We start from the raw sequence: 11,271 nt of genomic DNA, 5'->3' as shown, positions 1-11,271 counted from the left end.
ATAGATATAGATATAGATATAGATATAGATATAGATATAGATATAGACAATGTGAAAGGTAACGTGTTTGTTATAGATGTATTTATATTGCATGTGTTTCATTATATTTAATAACTTTTACAAAAAACTAGAGCTTAAGTCATGAAACTTTTTGTACAAAAAAATCTCCACATAAAATCATAGAAGTAAAAATGTAAAAGTTTTATAAGCAAGTATACAAGAATTTAAGTTTATTAATGAAGATTTTATAGTGTCGCGACATATTTTTTTTTCTTTAAAGCTTATTAATTTTTTATAAAAACCCGGCTCATCGTCGAACGAAAACCATGTAAACCCCAATTTCAAACTTTGTGCAACAATTAATAAAATTCAGAGTTTCACCAAAATTTCAAACTTTGCAATCAGAATTTTGAGAAAAATGTTTGGTATGCAATTTTATAGTCCATTAACTTTTAGTATAATAAACAGTGTCACGCGTTTTCTTCTATACAAAGAAGTTCGCTTAGCAAAAAAATTTTCAAAAATCAACGAGATTCTTTAGCAACTTGAAACCTTATTTAAATAAATGAATTCATATAACCTTCAAACGTAATTTTTATGTCTTTTTGCTGCATTCAAATTAAAAAAATTCGTCCACACAATCGAGACTATCGACGGCAGCGCACTATCGGAAAAAATTACTATCGGCCCAATCGATAGTGACTCAAAAAACTATCATCAACTATCGATGGTGTCCACTATCGATAGTTTGCCACCACTAACTCTCCTTCTCCGCCGTAAGCAGTGTTGCCGTAATCTTTCATTGAAAAATCGTCAATTTGCCCACAAAAAATCGTCATTTCAACCAAAAAAACGTCAAATACTTTTTATTGGCTGCATTTCTTTATTCATTCTGAACGTTTGGAACTAACTTTTTTGTTTACTTATTCTTTAGAACGTTCCTGATGATCTGTTAACGCATGTATGTATATATCCAACGCATTCTGTTTATTCTGGCTGTGAGATGGGATTATCTGGAATGTATAACGAAACGCAGCCATTATATTTTTTTAGCCGACTTCAAAAAAAGGAGGGGGATATCAATTCGTCGGAGTATTTTTTTTATGTATGTTACCGCATAACTTTAGACCACGTTAATAAGGTAGTCCCATACTTATTTGGTTTAGAACCGATCATTGGATCATGAAAAAATTAACGGTACTCTTAAATTTTTATATGAGAATTGAATTCGGTTGTTTTTTGCTTAAAAATTACTTGTTAAATACTTAATAAAAAACTACATACAATACATATGACTTAACACATTACCAAACAAAAGAAACCCACATTTCATATGAGTTAATTAAAGTTGATTTGTAAATTTCAACAACAAAAAATTTCCTCTGCTATATTTCTGTCTGCCCTGCCAGCATTTTATATTGCGGAAGTTACTAATTCGATATAACATTTCTGTGAAAATCATCGCCGATGATATCGCTATTTTTTCGAATTCTTATCCGCTCTCGGGAAGAACTGTTCCACCAAGACGTCACGTCTTTATGATACGAAAGCGAAACAGCAATTAGGATTTATTTCGATAGGAATGCCAGTAACTTGTGCGATAAAGGCTGAAGTGTTAAAGAAGACTCTTCTGTTGGTTAAATTTTTGATAAAACTTAATAGGAAATTGGGGGTACCTCTGAGCTTGCAACCACAGCCGCAAGTAACTTGCGCCATTTTCATCCTGCTTTCGGCTTAGATTTCTAGCTCAAACGCTCTTATATTTTATGAAATTCCAATGAAACATTTTAAAAAGCAGTTCCAAAAATGTATGGAAAAAAGGCATTAACATAATAAATCGAATAACGCATCTGTTTAAAATTTAAACGTAATTTTATTATTTGTTATTCGAATATGATTGCTTGCACGTTAACGTTAAAATAAACAAGTAAGAAAGTCTAAGTTCGGGCGGAGCCGAACATAAAAATACCCGGCGCAAGTATTAAATATATGTTTTCCACCTTTCCGAAAGCTACCGCTACATGATAAGCCGGGGTGTATAAATTTTAAGTAAATTAGCGTACTTAAATTTCGAAGTATTGAAATTTCAAGCATTTCTGAAATTTACCGTTATATGAAAAGCGGCCGTAATTTTAGTCCGATTTCAATAATTTTCAACGTTTTGCTTTTATGTGGCAAGCACAATAAAAATACCGAGTTTGGTACAAATTGGTATAACGGTTACCGATATACATATATGTGATCATAAGTGGGCGGTGCCACGCCCATTTTCCAAAATTTTACCATAAACGTATTTCTTGGTAAAGAATTGTTGCAAGCGTCAATTTTGAATAAATTAGCTTTAATATTTACTGATTTATCGAAGATTCCGTATTTCTCTAAATTACCCTTATATGGACTGTGGGCGTGGTTATTGTCCGATTTTAAAAATTTTCGGCCATTTGGTATGCTGTACCAAGCCCAACAACTGTGCCCAGTTTGGATGAAATCGGTGCAGCGGTTGCCAAGATATACACATGTAACCATAAGTGGGAGTGGCTACGCCCATTTTCCAAAAATTTATAATATTATTATTTTTCGTCTAAAAATTGTTGCAAATATCAATTTTAAGTGAATAATCTTTAGTAGTTACTAAAATATCGCAGTTTTCGTATTTCCGAAAATTGCCGTTATATGGGATGTGGGCGTGGTTATTGTCCGATTTTTTTAAATTTTTGGCCATTTAGTATGCTGTATCAAGACCAACAACTGCGCCAAGTTTGGAAGAAATTGGTGCAGCGGTTACCAAGATATACACATGTAACCATAAGTGGGCGTTTATAATATTCTTATTTTTCGTCTGAAAATTATTGCAAATATCAATTTTGAGTGAATTATCTTCAGTAGTTTCTAAAATATCGCAGTTTTCGTATTTCTGGAAATTACCGTTATATGGGAAGTGGGCGTGGTTACAGTCCGATTTCGCCCATTTTCAATACCAACCTACCTTGGATTAACGGAAACCTACATACCAAATTTCGTTGAGATATCTCAGTTTTTGCTCGATTTATCGTGTACACAGACGGACGGACAGACGGACGGACAGACAGACATGGCTTAATCGATTTCTCTATTCATTCTGAGCATTTATGTATACATTTGTCTATATCTATCTCGATTCGTTTTGGCTGTTACAAACAACCGTTATGTGAACAAAATTAATATACCCTTGTGCACAAGTGCGCTCGGGTATAAAAAGTTTAGAAAACAAAAATATAATTTTACTTGATTGAACTTTCAAGAATTGCCTTGTTATTTTTTTAAATTTCAAAAAGTAAAAATCGTCCGAGCACCTGTTAAGAAGATAGGAAAGCGACAGAATCGTTTTTTGTTTTTGAGAAATGAGTTACTATCGCTTTGATAACTTCCAATAGTGACGAAGAAGTGGCATCGGGGCGATAGGCGATAAAATTCTCTTCCAATTGCTGGCAGGGTGTTTTAAATGAGTGGCAGCAGTGCAAATTTACGATTTGGTTACAAGTCTAGTACAAATTTAATATATGTATGTACATATGTAACTAAAAGGACGGTTGTAGAACAAAACTAGATAAATACATACATGATTGTATTTTGGATTACATCTTCCTTTAACAGATTTTGTACATACATACGTACATATGAATGCATTGAAGTGAAACTGAAATAAAAAATTGTCATTTTGGGAGAAAAATCGTCAAAACGTCATTGGGCTAAAATAACGTCAAAATGACGACGAAATCGTCAATTCGGCAGCGATGTGCGTAGGCAAATACACGAAAATTAACTATGAACTTGGGCCACGTTTAATAAAAAGCTGTTTACTAGGGTTATGAAGTTTTTAAATCAAAAGCATGTAGTGGCATAACTATGACTTAAAACATTGGAAGAGTTACGTGGCTTTGTTGGAATATTAAAGAAATTCAAATTGAAGAAATCCAAATGCACTAAAACCAATTTAAATGTAACATGGACCATTTCCTGGTACTAACGCCTTTTGCTAATAAAAAAAATGCTTAAAAAACCACAACCCTACTGTTTAGTTTCTCATTAGAGCGCTGCCACTTTTGCAAAACACTCCATTTCAACCATTTTGGAATTCATGAATGAAGAATTCGTGAATTCTGCCGCATAAATGTGTGCCAAACGACAGTGAACATGTTGGCGAGCATGCTCACGCACATATTCATCGAGTGTGGCCAGTGTTACTCAGACCTGTCAGAAAGTATCGGGTCAAGGCGAATTTATACAAGGTGGTGTTACTGGTGTTGTAAACAAGGCGAATTCATATTACAACAAACACATCATTTTGACATCCAGAAGGACAGCCGCGAAAATCTAAATTCCCCAGTAACACCACCTTGAATAAATTCGCCTTGTATCGGCTTCTCGATACTACTAAAGCCTGAGTTTTCTATTAATAAAATCTGTCTTATTTATTGTTATTGGGATCACTAATTAAAGTCTTTTATAATAGTAAAATATTGGCAACACCAAGCAACTCCATATTTTTATTACAACTACCTGCAACTAAGGTGACGCTGTTTTTGTACACTGTTTTCGCCTCAATATTTCACTAAATCATTAATTTTCGCGATGTTTCGTTACAAATTCAATTAAAGTAGACTATAGTGAACATCTATGTAGATACCAATATGTGTTCATTTAAAGCAGTGGTCGGCATACTAACTCATTTATATGATTCAATAAATGAGAGTGTGTGCGTTAAATGCACTGCTAAACTGCCGCTCTTAGTATATGTGTGAAACACTCATGTGCTCAGAGAACGCTCAGTGAGCTATGGCCAGTGTTGCCGCGCCGTCTCAAGAAAATGTATCCCTGACCAAGCCAAAAATGTATCCAAATGTATCCAATTTTCTTTTTTCACATATACATCTCATAATTTGTAAGAAAACCAAACATTTTCATAAAAAATACATAATTTAACCCATCCTAAGGACTTGGAATACATGTGCATAAAATCAAACATTTGTAATTTCAATTTATAAAGTACATTTTTTGTGCATAAGTATTTTGCAAATTAAATATGAGTAGTCCACTTGCAAACAGCGTTATGTGATTTTATAATAGAAAGCCGTAAATTTGAAAAAAACGACTACGACAACAAGTATTATTTAAATTGAATCTTTTCCATTATTACCTGAAAATTTGGATAAATAAGAGCCTTTTAAAATTGTAACATAACATAACATGACATAAGATAACATTAACAGTCTATACGACCTAAAGCAGTTTTCTAAGTTCATCAGAAGATGTATAGTTTTGAAAGTTTATAAATAAGTGTGATAGCGACTTTTAGAAGAAGAGTTAACATTTGATGCTATTTTTTTCAGAATATAAAAAAGATTTTGCACTGTGTTGTTAGTGGACATGAAACTACTATAAATACTGGTACGTAATCCTCCAAAAACTAAAAATGGAAAAAATTTTACATAGCGCACTTTGCAAGTGGACTACTCATATAATAAATAGCAAGTACACTCTAAAAAGAGCATGTAAAACTACTACTGAAAAGTATCTATTTTTCAACAAGAATCTGTATAAATATACGTATAGGTTGTTCAGTATTTGATTTTGAACTTGAGATCTTTAAAATATACTCATAAACACGCATATATAGAATGTTTAAAATTGCAAAAATTTTCAACTACAAATTCATTTCCTACTAATAATAAACATTACTTTATTTTAAACATTTTATGTGTAATTTTGCTCTTGCGACAAATTCGTTATGTAAAAGTAAACAGGCAATGATTAATTTTATTACAAGGCGTGCAAATTTGCACACATTAAAAGAGGAAACTGGTTACCTCTATCAATATGCGCAAATAAACAAAAATTTTTTAGAGTGTATTTAAAGTCTTTTCAGTAAAATTCATAAAAGTTTCCTTAAATAAATCAAATTTAGTTTTTTAAACTACATTGAAATCTTCTTTCTTTTTAAATTAACAAATGAAAATATGTGATATGAAAGAGATTACTACAGAAAGAGTATAATTTACTTTATATATATCGTCGTTTAAAGTACAAAACCGCGTAACTGACACTTGCTGCCAAAAACAGGATTTGCTCACACAAGCTCTTGGCTCAATCCTTATCCATTCGTCCTGAAATATACTAGCCAGAAATGCGATTGCTTTATATAAAAGAGAACCATTTTGAAATATAAGTGTTATTACTCTCTAGAAAATAATTTATGCAACGTCACATACGCGGTTTTGCATTATCTTGATACGCGGTTTTGCATTTTGTTGATTCGCGGTTTTGTACTTTAAACGACGATGTGTATATTAAGATCTTGCTTAAAGCATCCTTTTAAGCTAATTAAAGCAATTGCGCTTATACCTATTTTGGTGAGATCTCTTCATATGTTCATTGCTTCGTTCACAAAAAATAAAATGCTTTAATTTCACGCTTAAGTAGCGATTCTTTATACGTTTAGAAAACGTAATGCTTTCTACCATCTTTAATGAAAATCAATTTTTGAACGAAAAAAACTTTATAGGAAATATAAAATTTTGGCCATTTAAAAAAGTATCCACCTTTATACTGACCGGAAAAAATAAGTATCCCGCAAAAATTCGTCTAAAAATGTATCTAATTGGATCTCTTTAGATCCAAACGGCATCCCTGGCTATGGCCTGCCGACCACAGTATACCAGTAGAAAAGGTTTTTGTTTTTATAGCTGTTTCGTGGTGAAAGTTAAATTAATACCATATGCACACACACAAGAAGCACTTGTTTCAGGCCCAACCATTTCCGTTGCACCATTTCCGTTCCATCATTTCCGTTGGGCCATTTCCGTGTGCAATTTCCGTTGAATTTGCCAATTTACTCCCAACCAACCAACCGCCGCTAAAGAAGTTTCACTTCCCACGACAGTCGGGTCTACGTAACCGGAACGACCCAGATTTATATCTGGCCAAGGACTGTCACTCCAGCAACACTCCCCAAAAAGTCTTTGGGGAATTTGTATGCTGCTACAACAACAACAACAACAAGTTTCACTTCAAAAATACATATCCATATGTAATAAATTCATATACATATATTGCATATTATGCGTTGAATCCTCTACGTGATCCTTGTAAACAAATAGAAAATAATTATTGTTTAATTATATCTAAATCGTATTTGATATACCATATCTACAGTATCTGGCATCTTAGTTACTTCCATTAGCTCTTCATGTACTGGAACCCATTCAAAAGTGTTGGCTATACTTTCTATCTTCACTTTTTCCGTTTGTGTGCAATTCAATAATTCAATATCAGCCCTTCTCGCCTTTTCAATAAAATCATAAACGTCTTTAAGTTTTTGGGCACAATCAAGGCATAGATATTGCATCCGGGCATCATCGAGCTCATTTGGATCATCTTTCAAACTTAAATTAATTTGTGTACATTTACAAAAACACTCGGGAAATGTTTAGTTATTGGCCCATCGTTTTTGGGGTGGGGGGCGGAGGGGGAGGGGGCGTGGCCCCCCAAACCCCCCTCATTCGAAAGGGGCCAGTCGCCACTTTACGAAAAGCCCCACCCTCCCTTTGGGGACCTCCCACAAACCCCTAGGGAACCGTTTGAAAATGGGGTAAAAACGGCATTTTCCGAGGCAAACTGAGCAGTTTGAAGTGGAATATAACCCAACTAACAGAATCTGTGGGGTTTTTAAATAAAAGAAGTTATCCCAAGGTGGTTATCAGGCGAAAAAAGGAGGGCTAAACACCTGTCGCAGAGAACACCTTTGTGCGTAGGCGGCCTTCGGCCGCACTTAGGGATTATAACCCTCAGGCAGTAGAATTCTCCTTTTTGTGTAGCCAAAGAAGGGGGGCTGAACACCTTTTGCAGAGAACACCTTTCTGCGTAGGCGGCCTTCAGCCGCACTTAGGGATTATAACCCTCAGGCAGTAGAATTCTCCTTTCTGTGTTGCCAAAGAAGGGGGGCTGAACACCTTTTGCAGAGAACACCTTTCTACGTAGGCGGCCTTGGGCCGCACTTAGGGATTATAACCCTCAGGCAGTAGAATTCTCCTTTCTGTTTTGCGAAGAAAAGGAGCTGAATACCTTTTACAGAGAACACCTTTGTATATTTTTAATGCTTACAGGGTTATATCCTATTTTCTTTTGTCTCTCATTCTTTTGCATATTTTGGAGTTTGACAGCTGAACTACGCCATTTAATTTGCATATGCAACAAAAGTCAGACGCATGATTTAGAAGGTGTTTTTATTTAATAAATTGTGATTAATTGGTTAATATTAAAGTTATAAAGAAAGTTATAGCTCATCGAGTAAAGTGCAAAGTGAAGGAGAATATAAAAATATATTGCTGATGTAGCTGCTTTAAGGAGAATAGGAGTGATAAATTTACGCTAATTTCCGAATTTTACAAAAAAGGGCATATTTCAAACCCAATTTGTAAATAAATTAGTGACCCAAAATGACAATAGTGGATGTTAAAATAATGGGTAGACCCTTGGCTACAAGTGTGTGCAATTTTTTTTTGGATCGGGTCACCCCTTTGGACGCAATACCCCGAAATAGGTGGGCCACTTACTAAACAGTACCCAAACACTCTTTGTATGATATATCCAAAGAGTCAACAGGCTGATACCAATCTAGCAGATGCACCCGATCTTCCGGCGACAAACAGGCACGGCATATATTTGATAAATCCATCTGAACTTTTCACCACTGCCGTATTGATAATTCAAGTCTTAGTCGGTAAAAAATAGTTTTGTAGAATGTGTGATTATATATTGGTAAGACAGAACAATTTGAAAATAGGGATGTCGAAAATATTTCGATATAAAAAATGGTACAATTTTAATGCTTTTAAAAGTCGACTGTCCGACAAATAGATTTCTTCGGTAGATATAGTGATGTTTCGATATCAGTGAAAACTATCTCCTGAAATTGAATCAAAATAAATTAAAATGTACTTTAATAAATTTAAGGAAAAATATTGTTATAAACTTACAAATTGGTCATAGGCAAAAGATTGTTTCTTTTGTTTACTTTTTACCGCTCTTCTTCTGCCATTGTTTACTATTCACGGTGCATTATCAAACGTCAAAATTACTGGCCTACTACTATTTCAAGCAGAAGAAAGAACACGAACATTTTCTTGTGCATTTTCTTAAGAGCTGGATACTAAAGCCCTGTATGCAGCTCTCAAGAAAACGGTCAAGAAAAAATTGCCATTATTTCGTGTGTGTGTCCAAGGAATTTTGACATTTTTGATACTTCACAGCCTGTTGCCTCACTCTTTCCTCAAGAAATAATGGAACGGGCATATATTTCTGTTGCAAACCTGGGTTGCCTTGTGCTCTTTTTTCACAAAAAACTTTAGAAAACCGTAGTAGAAAGCGTAGTAAATTTCTTAAGAAAGTAAAAATAAGCTCTTTATTTTATAATAATAATAATATTAATATAACCGTTTTCTTGAGAGCTGCATATAGGGCTTTATGGGGATCAAATTTCCCCACAAGAAATTTAGCGCATGGTTGCTTTTGCGTCCCAAAAGAATGAATATTAGAAAACATTAAAAAAAGTCCAAGGAAATACAATTTTATTCAACTAAAAATAATCACAATAATTTGCACGTATGAGTTAATGTGATAATCACGTGTAAAAACTCTTTTCAACTATTATTTTTCACAAAATAATTTTGCGGATCAGATTGCTCTGAGCGCTTGTGTTGTTTGCCAAGAAAATGCAGCCCTGTTGGTTTTTATTTCTGTATCGCATCGCGGTGAGTTTCTATTTCTTGCACAGTATAGCCCTGTTCGCGTACGCACTATCCTGTAATTCCAATACTAATTTTACTGGTTTTTTACTGGATGTCGTTTTCGTACGCAAAAACTTGCAAGAAACTAGCAAAAGAGGGGAAATTGAGAGAGCAAAAATGACAGCTGAACTTGCAAGTTTTACTGGATTTTTACTGGATAAATTTTTACTCGCAACTATTTGCTAGTAAGAAAAACAGCTGATGGCATGATGCTTAATGTTATTAACATTAACAAAATAAATGTTCGTGGTGCCTTTAGAGTTGCAACGGACAAAATAAACATATTTACATTTATAATAAGATAGAAAATACTAGTTTTCTAAGAAAATTGCATCGGAAAATAACAAATTAATCAGCTGTTCATAAAACTAGCAACTTCTTGCTGGTTTTGCGTTTTCGTACTTTCTTGCATATTTCACTCATTGGGAGTAAATATTGGTTTACTCTTCGAAATTTGGTTACTGGCAAGTTACTGGATATTTTTTGTTGGAGAATACGAAAACACAACTTATATACAGTAATAAACCTTTTCGCAGTTTTTCACCATTTGGCCCCCGAGGAGTACTTTTGGGTTGTGTGCAGCGTTTTCGTTTTGCGCGCACGGCAACACTTAATAATAATATAATAGATTGGCGCTTACACATATGTTAGTGTTTGGCCGAGCTTCTCCTCCGACTTGTGGCGTGCGCCTTGATGTTGTCACACAAAGCGGAGGGACCTACAGTTTTACGCCGACTCCGAACGGCGATTGTATTTTTATGAGAAGCTGTTTTTCATGGCAGAAATACACTCGGAGGTTTGCCATTGCCTGCCGAGGGACCACTGCTGTTAAGAAAAAACCTTTTTCTATATTCTTTGGGATGTTGCTTTGACCAGGGCTTGAACCCAGGTGCTGATGTGTGAAAGCGCGCACTGCTTACCACTACACCACAGCGGCAACACTTACTGTGGGGAATTTCGCCTCATGATTAGAAATGTTCCTTTCGAGGATAAAATACACATAATTATGTGTTATTTATGAACAAAATGTAGGCTCGTTATAATTGTAGCGAAAGTGAGTAACAGGGGCGTACCTTCTCTTTTCATCCAATTAAAAAACTTACTAGAGCAAAAGAGAAGGCACGCCCCTGTTACTCACTTTCGCTACAGTTATAACGAGTGGCCCCTTCTTGATATTTATGTTCATTGGTACGGTGTAATATAACAAGTTATACACTGAACTGTGATAATCTGTACTAGTATCTATAATAATAGACAATAATTTCCAATGTTTTTACGCTTTTGCAATTAATTTCGGTTATTGTTACACAGTCATGACTTGTGCCACTCTGCCATAGTACGGTTGTTGCTCCCTTTCATACCACAGTAATTTTGTATACAACTCTGAATGAACCAAATGCATGCTCCTTCTTATTATCAACCAGAGTGTCCAGATTGTTTAAAAAAA

The sequence above is a fragment of the Rhagoletis pomonella genome, unplaced genomic scaffold (assembly GCF_013731165.1).
Source record: "Rhagoletis pomonella isolate Grant_MI unplaced genomic scaffold, Rhpom_1.0 Rhpom_scaffold_00001, whole genome shotgun sequence".
Lineage (NCBI taxonomy): Eukaryota > Metazoa > Arthropoda > Insecta > Diptera > Tephritidae > Rhagoletis > Rhagoletis pomonella.
Note: the sequence above shows the minus strand (reverse complement) of the source record.